The sequence below is a fragment of the Elephantulus edwardii genome, unplaced genomic scaffold, assembly GCF_000299155.1.
Source record: "Elephantulus edwardii isolate Elephantulus edwardi_28Jun2011 unplaced genomic scaffold, EleEdw1.0 scaffold00007, whole genome shotgun sequence".
Classification (NCBI taxonomy): Eukaryota; Metazoa; Chordata; class Mammalia; order Macroscelidea; family Macroscelididae; genus Elephantulus; species Elephantulus edwardii.
In genome coordinates, this window is record NW_006399757.1 from 7,898,129 (window position 1) to 7,909,430 (window position 11,302).

Below are 11,302 nucleotides of genomic sequence, written 5' to 3' on the forward strand. Positions count from 1 at the left end.
ATGGGTGTGTCAGAGGCGGTGCGGTTGGCACAGGATAGAGCAGGGTTTAGGGCTGTTGTGCATAGGGTCGCTATGAGTCGGAAACGACTCGACGACACATAACAACAACAACATAATACTTGGTCTAGTTGTAGGAAACTGTGCTTCAATCTCAAAAGCACACAGTTCGAAACCATCAGCTGCTCAACGCGAGAGGGAAGAAAGGCAATCTCCCCCTGTGTGTTTAATTGTCTCTGAAAATCCACTAGAAGGTCAACTATGGGTTGTTTCTGACTTGATGGTACACAACAACAAAACAACAGCACAGTATTATAGGAGGGATTCAGATCTGTTGTTCATAGGGTTGTTCATGATTCTTGTTCTGTTCGATGATACCTAACAATAACATCAGCCTCCCAGAACAACACCAACATTAGATCCAAGATTAAAGGAAGTTACTTTATGGCTGAGATTTCTGGTTAGAAGCAGAGAGAGGGGAGGAAGAAGGGATACTACAGTGTACTTGAGAGTTAACTTTGAAATAAGACTTCCAGACATTTTCTATTTAACAAAGGGTGATCTACAAGGAAAAACCACCAGAGGCTTGACAAGCATGCAAATGTAAAGTAAATCTGTTGTGTTTTGCTGGAACTATGTTGGAAAGACAGAGGACTACATGACTTATCTAAGACCTTCAAAGTTACCTCCAGACAAGAAGTTGGCACAGTCCTGACAAGCAACTCATTCCCAGAAACGACTATGAAGGTAAGGAAACCAAAAAAAAATAATTTATTTGAGAATGTACAGATCTAAACAATAACATTTAGACATTCTTTTTATTTGAAGGGTGGAATGTTGCCTGACAAATTTACATTAATGACCATAAATTGTAAAGTTTCTATATTGGATCTCCAGAGATCTACCAGTCCTGTTACTACTCAGGACATCACCAATAAGCAAGTTAAACAGTTTTTGTCTACATCAGTGCCATGTGAAACTGTTCTGTATTTATTAGCAAGTAAGCACAAGAAATACTGTGCTTACCTTGCTTACTGTATACTCTGTCCCCGACAACCTCTTAAGGATTCTAAAACCAAAAAGACTCTTTGAGTCTACAAGAATATTAGGATTTTAAAACGTACAGTTGCTGGTTATGGCTAGAAAAAGAATCTTTGATGCAGTGAAAAGCTTTGAAATTGTCCGGTGTATAAATTAGTAAATGAATACATATAAGCATGTACTTACCTTGATTATTATTTAGACCAAAAATAGACTTCCCCTGGTATGTAACTTTTCCTCATACTAGATTGTAGACTACTTATTTATCTTGGAGTAGTCTATGTCTTTAGTCTAACGCTATTTAGAAGATGGTACCACATGACATTTGGAGTTCCATAAAATGTAACCCAGAAACAGTTCAACTGGACTATTTGACAGGATTCCTGCTATGTGCTGTCTTTGCAAGTCACTCGTCAGAGCCAGAACCTAGGCCTACAAGTTGTTACTGTTAGGTGCAATTAAGCCAAGTATGACCCATAGCCACCCTATGAATAACATACCTAAATTCTGTCCTGTCCTGGTCCACCCTCATCATCTATGACACACTTGAGCCTGATACTACAGTCACTATCTCAATCCACATCACTGATGGTCTTCCTCTCTTTTGCTGACCACATTTCCAAGCATGGTGTCCCTTTCCAAGGAATAGTGTCTCCTAGCAACATGCCCAAAGTATGAGAGACGAAGTTTCACAATCTTTACCTCCAAGGAACCCTCTGGTTGCACTCTTCCCAAGACACACTTGTTTATTGTTTTGGCAGTTCATGAAATATTCAGTACTTTTCTCCAACACCACAACTTAAAGGCATCAATTTCTTCATTTTTATTCATTGTGAAACTCTCAGATGTGTAGAAACTTATTGAAATGGCTGTAGCCTGAATCAGACAAACTTAGTCTCCAAACTGACATCATTGCTTTTTAGTATTTTGAGAGCTTCCTGAAAGAAGACTTGCACATTGTTCTGCATCTCCTGATTTCCTGTCTGTTGATACCTAGGATGTTGATTTTTTAAATTCAAGTTAAATGGAAGCATTAACAATTTCAATATTTCCTCCATCCATCTTAATGTTACCTCTTGTCCCAGTGGTTAAGACCTTTGTTTTCTTGATGTAGACGTGTAATCCATATGAAGGCTCTAGTCCTTGATTTCTGAAGCAAGTGTTTCAAGACCTCCTCACTTTCCAGTAAGAAATGTTGTATCTTCTGTATAAGGCAGGTTGCTGATGAATCTTCCTCTCATTCTGATGTCACATTCTTCATCACAGAGTCCTGTTTCATGAGTTCTTTTCATACACATAGAAACCTGAAAAGAAACTTCTTAACCACATTCTTTCTAATTTAGAGACTCAGAAGAGGAAACTTTCACCTTGAAGGAAAGATAAGAGGAAAGAAAACCCAGAACATTTCACTGGATACAAACACAGAGACACAATGGTGAGGACCAGGGAACCAGGAAATATAACAAGAGAGCAATTCTACAACAAAAAAGAGAGAAGGAAGTCACATGACAAAGTTACAGAAGTGAAGACGCGGTTTCTGAAAGGAAGCACAAAGACGAGCCTTAGATGATTTTGAGACATCGAAATACGACCCTAGATGCCTTCAACTTACCCCTCACTAAAACAGCCATGTTGCCAAAGCCTGGAAAGATACACACAAGATGGATCATTCCAAATGTCCTAAATTGCCCCACAAATGAAAGAACAGGACACCTTGACCAAACGTACTGACTTAAAGTAGTCTCTGGAAGCTGAATGCAGGTCACTGAGAACCACTGCTGGCAGGAATAGTTTCCAGCAAGGGTCACCACTGAAGGAATAGCTGCTGGGAATGGGTTCTGGGAAGAGTTGTTAAAAGTGATGCCAAAAGGACTCCTGCTCTGGGCACCTGATTACAGCTGCAGATATATCAGATGGGCCAACATCTTCCTTTTTAGAGACCTCCAGTTCATTCTATTAGTCTTCCTGTTTAGAGACCTCCAGCTCATTCTATTACTCTGTGCTTATGTTTGAGAGAAAGAAATGTTGTTCCTCCATCTTAGGGGAGGACTGGAAAAACAATTTGTTTCATTTCATTTTTCTGCTACAGAGAAAGAATGACTGTCCATTGTCCATGCTGATAAAACGACCTGAACATCTCTTGCTTCAGTAGCATAAAGCCTTAATAGTAAGGCTCAATATTTGCACAACCGTAACATCTGGCAAAACTGAGAGAGTCACAAACAGCCAAAAGACAAGTACCTGTTCCTAATCTGTGGCCACAGATAAGGTTGCCTACCAAATAATCTTCCTTATCAAATGGACCAGGTGCATTTATTGTTCATACCTGAGTAATAGGTTCCAGTTTCCTGCCAACCTACAGAATTATTCAAACAAGCTAATCATATCCCCCTACAAGAATCAGGAAGTGCCTCATCTTCTTGGTACTAGGAAGTCTACTTTCCTCAACCCCTGGCTGGCTGTTCCTGAGAACAAGCCCACATGTTCCTGTGTAGCAAGCAGTGTCCTTCATTCAGGGCCTTGAATATATTCACTAATAAACTGTTGTCAATCTCATCTATCCCATGTTAGGAGTCATGTCCCACCAGTGCCACAACCCTAGTTAAAAATTTCTCTGTCACCCTTAAGACAAAAAGGAAACAATTTAAAAATATAACCGGATGGCCTAGTGAGTAAATAATTGTGCTCTAACCCTAAAGATGGCAGTTCAAATCTACTATTCAAGAAAGATGTGCAATCTCTCTAGTATAATGCACAGCTTCTGAAAACCCACTAGAGCTTCAACTATCAGTCAGTTCTGACTCAATGTCACTTAACAACAACATCACTTCTAATTAGAAGGATGAATGCAAAAGAATAGTAGTAATATACATGATATATTCTGTGAAAAATGAACAAGAAAAAGCAAACTCTGAAAAGCTTATGGTTTTACGCTTTGTGTGTGTGTGTTCGCATTTGTGTGCATGTGTGAGAATGCCTGTTGGTTCTTTGTTTTGTCCATTCTTTGGTTCTAATCCTCTAGATCTAAGTAACATATCTAATTCTAGGGTTGCTTTTATGTTGTTATGTGCCATTGAGTGACTTGCCACTCATAGTGACCCTATGTACAACAGCCCTAAACTCTGCTCTGTCTTGTGCCAATCACACTGTCTCTGACACTCCCATCCTGATTACCCCAGTCACCGAATCAATCCACCTCATAGAGGGCCTTCTTCTCCTGCACCATCCCTCCACCCTCCCAAGCATGATGTCCCTCTCCAAGGACCGGTCCCTCCTTACAACATGTCCAAAGTATATCAGACAAAGCCTCAGAATCCTTGCCTTTAAGGAGCAGCCAGGTTTAACCCTCTCTAGGTTAAATCTGTTTGTTTTCTTAACAGTCCATGGTAGCCTCAATACTCTTCTCCAGCACCACAGCTCAAAAGCATTAATTCTCCTTCTATCCTCCCTAGTCATTGTCCAACTCTCTGGTGCATAACATGTGATTGCAAAGTATACAAAAATTAATTCTCAGCTTTTTCCAAAAGTGGTTTTCCTCCCCTTCTTTTCTGTAGTTTTAAAAGGCAAATTAATCCTGTGCTATTTCAATGAATAATTGCTTATTTTTGTCTTCAGGTTTTCAGAAAATGAGTTTTGCTTTTTTTTTATTTTAGTCCTAATTTTATTAAAACTAGTATGCCTTAAGTAAACTACCTAAAACTTCTTTCTGTGTTGATTGTAACCTTAACTGAGAACTTTCACTGGACACAGAATTATTGCTCTGCCCCTGCCAGAAAACAAGAAAATTTGACCCCAATACTCAAGTCAACCAAAACATCACTTAAAATACTTCTCAAATCAAGAAAAACAAGCAAAGAACTTATTTTAGAATGTATTTTAATACTAAGATCCCAGTCATTGTACAGATGGAATTTACCACACTCGAAACCTTAAAAGGATAACTTCAAAACTTCAATTTATTCTACGTTCTCAAATGTTAAATAAAAAACAAAAGAGTAACATTTCTGTGAAGCAAACACTATAGAGAGGCATTTAAAGTAAAAGATGAGCTATTTGATTCAAATCCATTCTTTCTCCGCTCAGCTAGAAGCCTGGATTCAATAAAGGGGCTTATGGCACTTGAGATAATATCACTCAATTTTGTTTTAGCTCATTATTCCTCCCCTCATTCTTACTTTCAGGAGAAGGAGGAGTAAGTCTGAAGGTTGAATATTTCCTTAATACGTGTTAACAATCACTGATTTGATTTCTTATTCTTATATCTAGCTATAGATCAACCTGGTTGATCAGTCCCCTATGTTTTCACCCATTCTCATTGCTATAGAGTCAGATCCAACTATATGTGTTTCGCCATTCACTTTCTGAGGCTGTGAATCACCCAAGAAGAAATCATCCAGAGGAACCCACGTCTGGTAAATTTAAACAGCATCTCTTTTGGGTTAGCAGCACAACTCTCTCCTGAGCTTCCTTCCTCTATGTTAGTGTATTCAAGAAAATAAAAATGTTCTCTCTGTAGAGGATAACTGAACCAAAGATTTCAAAAGGCATCTCAAGAAGACAAAGCAAAGTATTACAATGAAATGTACAAGGGTCTGAATATGAGAATCCAAAAGGGAAGAACATAGTCAGTATTTTTCAAGCTGAAAAAAACTGAAGACCAAATTCAAGCCTCGAATTGTAAAACTAAATGATTCTGCAGAGAAAAGGCTGGCCGATGTAGGAAGTACCAACAGAAAATGGAAGGGATACACAGAGTCACTATACCAAAAAGAACTGATCAAGATTGAGCCATTTCAGAAAGTAGACATGATCAAGAACCAACAGTAGTAAAAAAAGGAGTTCAGGTTTTACTGGAAATATTGGCAAAAAAATAAGGGCTCAGGAATTGACAGACTACCAATATGGAACTCATAGTGATGCAATAGATGAAAAAATTGCCTTATTCTGCACAACGGGTCACAGTCCACTCGACACCACCTAACTAACGGTGTTAAAAGAAATGGCATCTAGAGGGTAATGAGTTGCACAGTCAACCCAAAGGCACGTGGTTCAAATCCACCAGCTGCATGGTAGTAGAAAGAGGGAGAACAGCTCCTGAAATTTATAATTTCTAGCTTGAAAACTCATTGGTGGGTTTGCTATGAATTGATTCTTATTCTACAGCACAGAACATTAATGAAAAGGAAGCTCTGATGGTCTAGAGGATTGTTGTTGTTATGAGTGTAGTCAAGTTGGAACAGATCATAGCAGGTTTTTTCAGCGGGTTTTCAGAGGCAGTAAATCCAACAGGAGGGGACTGCTCATCTTTCTCCCATGGAGCAGCTGATTAATTCAAACTGCGTGCCTTTGGGATTGCAGTGCAGCTTCTTACCTCTAGTCCACAAAAGCTCCAGTAAGAGACTACTCTAGTTCCTAAAAGAGTAATCTCATTGCAAAAAAATTCCCATGAGAAAAAAAGAATTAAAGAAAGAAAATACTTTCTAAATTGTATCATATAACTTCCTGAATTAGAGAACATCTTCCTTGAGGCACCAACAAGCACTTCCAACTCATACAAGAATTTGGATCATTCTGTTTATCAAAGATGATTACTTGCAAGAATTAAATACATCTATGAAAGAAAGAGAATAAAAGTCATAAGACTGAGGAAGATAAAGGTTACACGAGATACCTGGGGTTGGGGAGGAAGATGAAAGTTGATAGCCTGAATTTTCAATTGGAAGACAGAAAAAGATTGCGAGGAAATGTTACACACACAAAAGGCAAGGAGAGGTGTGGGGTTTTGGGGGTTTTGTTTTCTGCTGTTTTTACCCCCAGAAATGGAAAATGTTGTAAGAAGAGAGAAATGAAATCCTTATACAGTTCACCTGCTAAATCCTTATATAGTTCACTCACTTAGGAAAAAGCAACTTCTATTTCAAAGAGTCAGAAAGTGCTCAGCCAGAAGCTAATACTGGAGCAGCACCCCACTGAGAATACAGTAACAGCAAGCATTTATTGAGCACTTGCTGTGTGCCAGGCACAATCATAAACACTTTGAATGTATTTATACACATAATCCTTGTAATAACTCTATGAGGAATTGAAGCCAAAGAAAATCTGGAGACGTAGTACAGGGTGAAGGACAGAAAGCCTCTCCCAGTTCTTCCAGGATTATAACTGATAGGGTGTCATATGCATCATGCAATTCCATGAGCCAGGCATTGTGGGAATCCTGATCACCTTCTGCAGGCTGCAAAGCCAATGTTTTGTGTTTTTTTAAAAGCTCCTTAATGAGAAGTGTTAAGCAAGGAGCACTGGGGTATTTAGTGTATTTTCCAGGAGCTGACCAAACTAAAAAATAATGCCAGAGACAATTCTGACAAAGGCTTCTATTGATATTCAATAAGCACTGACTGATTCAGTCTTGTGTGCAAAGAAGCTATTCAGCCAAAGCAATACACATGAATGAATGGTGCTGTGGAACTGCATCTTTGAGAAAGGGAGAGTGTAATGATGATTTTATTTAGACTATTTTTATACTGAAGTTTTAAAAGGAGTATTGACTTTAAAATGTGAAGGGGAAGTGAAATAAATAAGGAAATAGCAACAGAAAATGTAAACTAAATAGATATTGCTCATACTTTTTTATCAACTCTTGGAGGATTTTGAGTTTCCATTTATATAGTCAAAAATTACACAAAGAAACTATGGTTTAAAGTCAATTTTTCTGGTTTGTTTGGGTTTTTTTAAGTCTAACCACTTCATAAAATGCACCTTTTTCTCTTTTTTTTTTTTAACTTTTATTCAAAAATCTTTCTCTGCTTTCTCAGCAGTATCCTTTGCCCCTTTACATTTCCAAACTCTCTTTCTGAAGCTGTTTTATGATTGTTTTCAAAGACTTCTGTAAAGTAGTGGAGGATGTTTTGGGGGACGGGGGTGCACACCCACATGTGCACACACATAAGTGCATTCATGTGTGTTTTTAACAGTAAAAATAAGAAACTACCTTTCCATTTGGGTTAGAACTAAGATGAAATGAGGAATGGCCGCCACCAAGCAGAAAATGTGCTCACTTTATGTGTGCCAGTTAATTACGACACTTCAGAAGCGCTTCCGAAAGGATAAGGCAAGCTGCATAAATTTAGCTGTAATCCAGGCAGGCAAAACTAATTTGCAGGGGATGGCCTTATCTAGCCGCTGCAGCTTTCTCAGAAAATTAACCTTGGATATTTGGGCCCAATTCAGAAAGTGTTTGATTTTTTTTTTTTCCCTTTCCCTGCTCAGCATAAGAGAATTTTTGAATTCAATACAATACCTGACTTTTAAGAGACACGATGAATGCTGTAGGCAGTTCAGAGTTATTACTGACAGGCAAAAATATATATTTTATATATACATATAGATGATTGTCCTTCATGCCCGTTATCCTGCCTTCTTACATGTGCATCAGAGGGTTTATCAGTGTAGGTAGAGGGGCTTCTTGGATTAAGAGAAGGATGCAACTCATTTTTAATGTACTTAGAAAAATTCATCAAAGTTCACTGCAGAATAAGTCATGCATACTGCCTTGTTCATTCAGTGGAAATGAAGAAATCCCCATAAAAATAGAAGTTTAATGAAGTGTTGGAGCCAAGTCTTGCCTGTCATTGCAATTATCATTGATTTAGACTCTTTGTTGATCTCTTACTATTAATTAATCTCATATGGCACAGTTAAAATTTACCTTATTTTTCTTTTATCTTGCCATGAATCATTCATTCAACCAACATTTACTGAGGTCATTCATTATATTCCCATATTATTTCTCATTTAATCATCATAATAACCCTACCTGTGTTTCATTTACCATCTCAAAAAGTGCAAGAAGCAAAGGTTTCATAAATCCATCATCAATCCATTTTAAAACTTTCCAAAACAATAGCAATATATGAAAATAGATACAATATTTAGATCACAAGATTGAATATTATTAACTGCCATCAAAACAATTTTAATTTAATTTTAACAGTACTGGTAGAATGTAGCATAACTACTTTCCACTTCTCTCAATTTCAGACTATAAGCTCAACTTTTTTTTTATTGACCAACTTTAGTAATATATTAATCATAGCCCCATGTAATCATCTATACTGGCTGAACTGAACTTTATAAGAGTTTCTTATCTAACATCTATCCACAATATAATTATTGTTTCACTTCAAACTGTAAGAATTACTTCTTTTAAAGTGCTATGAACTCAATGGGCAAGAATTGTTCTTGAAGATGTCACAATTAGGCTGAAGGGAGCATATTTGTAATAATAAAAAAGTCATTTTAAAACATAGATTGCCCACCAAGTGATGAAATGGGAAGCAATGATTCTCATTTGGATCTACATTTTCTTCCTGCTTGTTCGAAAGCCAGGGCTAAACGTTATGGCTATTTATAGTTACACCCTTGGGTGGAGTGGGGAGGGCGATTAGATGTCATAAAGAATCATACATAATACATTAAAATTTAAACTATGTTTTATGAGAACTGAAAAATTTAAGAAACTCTGGCTGAAATATGGATATGTCGTGCCAAGCAGCAGTTCATCCAACATATTAATGTTACTAAAGATTTAATGGACAAAAACACAGAAAACCCTCAAACCATTGTGGTTTGATCTACGTTTTGCCTACATATACTTTAATGAGGAATTTGAATAAATACACTAAGGCAAAGTTTTTGAAGGTCACTAGAAAAAAATATTATGGATGCCAGTACATTACATACAGTTTATCCCATTTTGCTTCATTGCATTTTGTCGATATTGCTTTGCTACACATTGAAGATTTATGGATACCCAACATTGAGCAAGTCTATCAGCTCTATTTTTCCAATAGCATATACTCACTTCACTTCTCTGTATCACATTTTAGTAATTCTCTCAATATTTCAAACTATTTCATAATGCTACTCCACTCTTATTAGACTATGTTGTTGTTATTGAATGCCATTAGGTCAGAATCAGCCCATAGTTGACAATCCTGTCGCTTTTTAGACACAGGAGGAGATTTCCCATCCTCCTCTCACAGAGAAACCAGTGGATTTTAACCATGTGTGTTTAGTATTGCAGTGAAGCTTTTTACCACCAGACCATATACCAGAGCTCCCTTAATAGACTACACTATAGTGTAAACATAACTAATATGGACTGGAAAAAGAATTCATGTGATTTGCCTAATTAAGGTTGGTCTGGAAAAGAAACCTGAAATATCTCCAAGATATACCTGAATCTACTGGCTGCGAGGTTAAAATTATAAAACAACGCATAGGTGCTTGATTATATACCATTACCTACCTGTAAATCATTTTGTAATTAACCTTTAAAATACATATGTTTTTTTACTCTAGCAAATTTCTAAACTATTGATAAGCTTTACTATAGAGTTAATTCACTAGACCAATATAAATAAGACAAGGTTCTGTGATAGACCCTACCTTCAGCAATTATCTACAACATTGCAGGCACGTCAAAATCAGGGCTTTTATCCAGGACTCCCAATGTCTACATAGCAGAAATCACACAAGAGATTCTTGTCAAATAAAGATGCAATTGAAAAAATGCACATATGCTGGGTGAATAAATAAATAAAAAAGCATAAAAGCAAGCAGAATCAATAAGACTGATCAATTTACAAAAAGAACCTACATGTTATATTTCAGTGCTCTGAGAAAGTGGGATATTTCCTTGCTGTTTGTTGAGTCAAGGACAAAGAACCTGAACTCATGCTCCATCTCTGTCTTTTATGCTTATTTCTGTTCTGTTGCTCCAACTCCAACAGGAGCAGCTCTCATTTTTAAAAATTGCAAAATACAGTGATGTTTTGAAAGAATAGTTCATGCAACAATTTGATGTACCTAAAAATTTCCAGAAATTCTTTAATACAGAAAACAAAATAACCAATAGCAAGAACAAGAAGAAAATTCCTCAAGCTCATTGCTATAGAGTGAAACCTAACTCATAGCAAACCCTCCAGGAGGTTTCCCAGGCTGTAAATCACAAAGGAAGAGACTGCTCGTCTTTCTGCAGCCCAGTTGTGGATTCAAAGTGACAGAAAAGTGCTGTCTTTGAGCAACCAGAGCAACCCCGGATTGACGAGTCCATCTGAACTCGCTTACAAAATAAACTTTATGTCATTTTTATTTGTTTAGTCTTTCTGAAAGAACCCATTAATCTTAATTTATTTAACTAAGCTTTTTCTTCTATACTGGGTTTCTTGAATTAGTGGTATTCACTGGACTTCCTTGTACACGT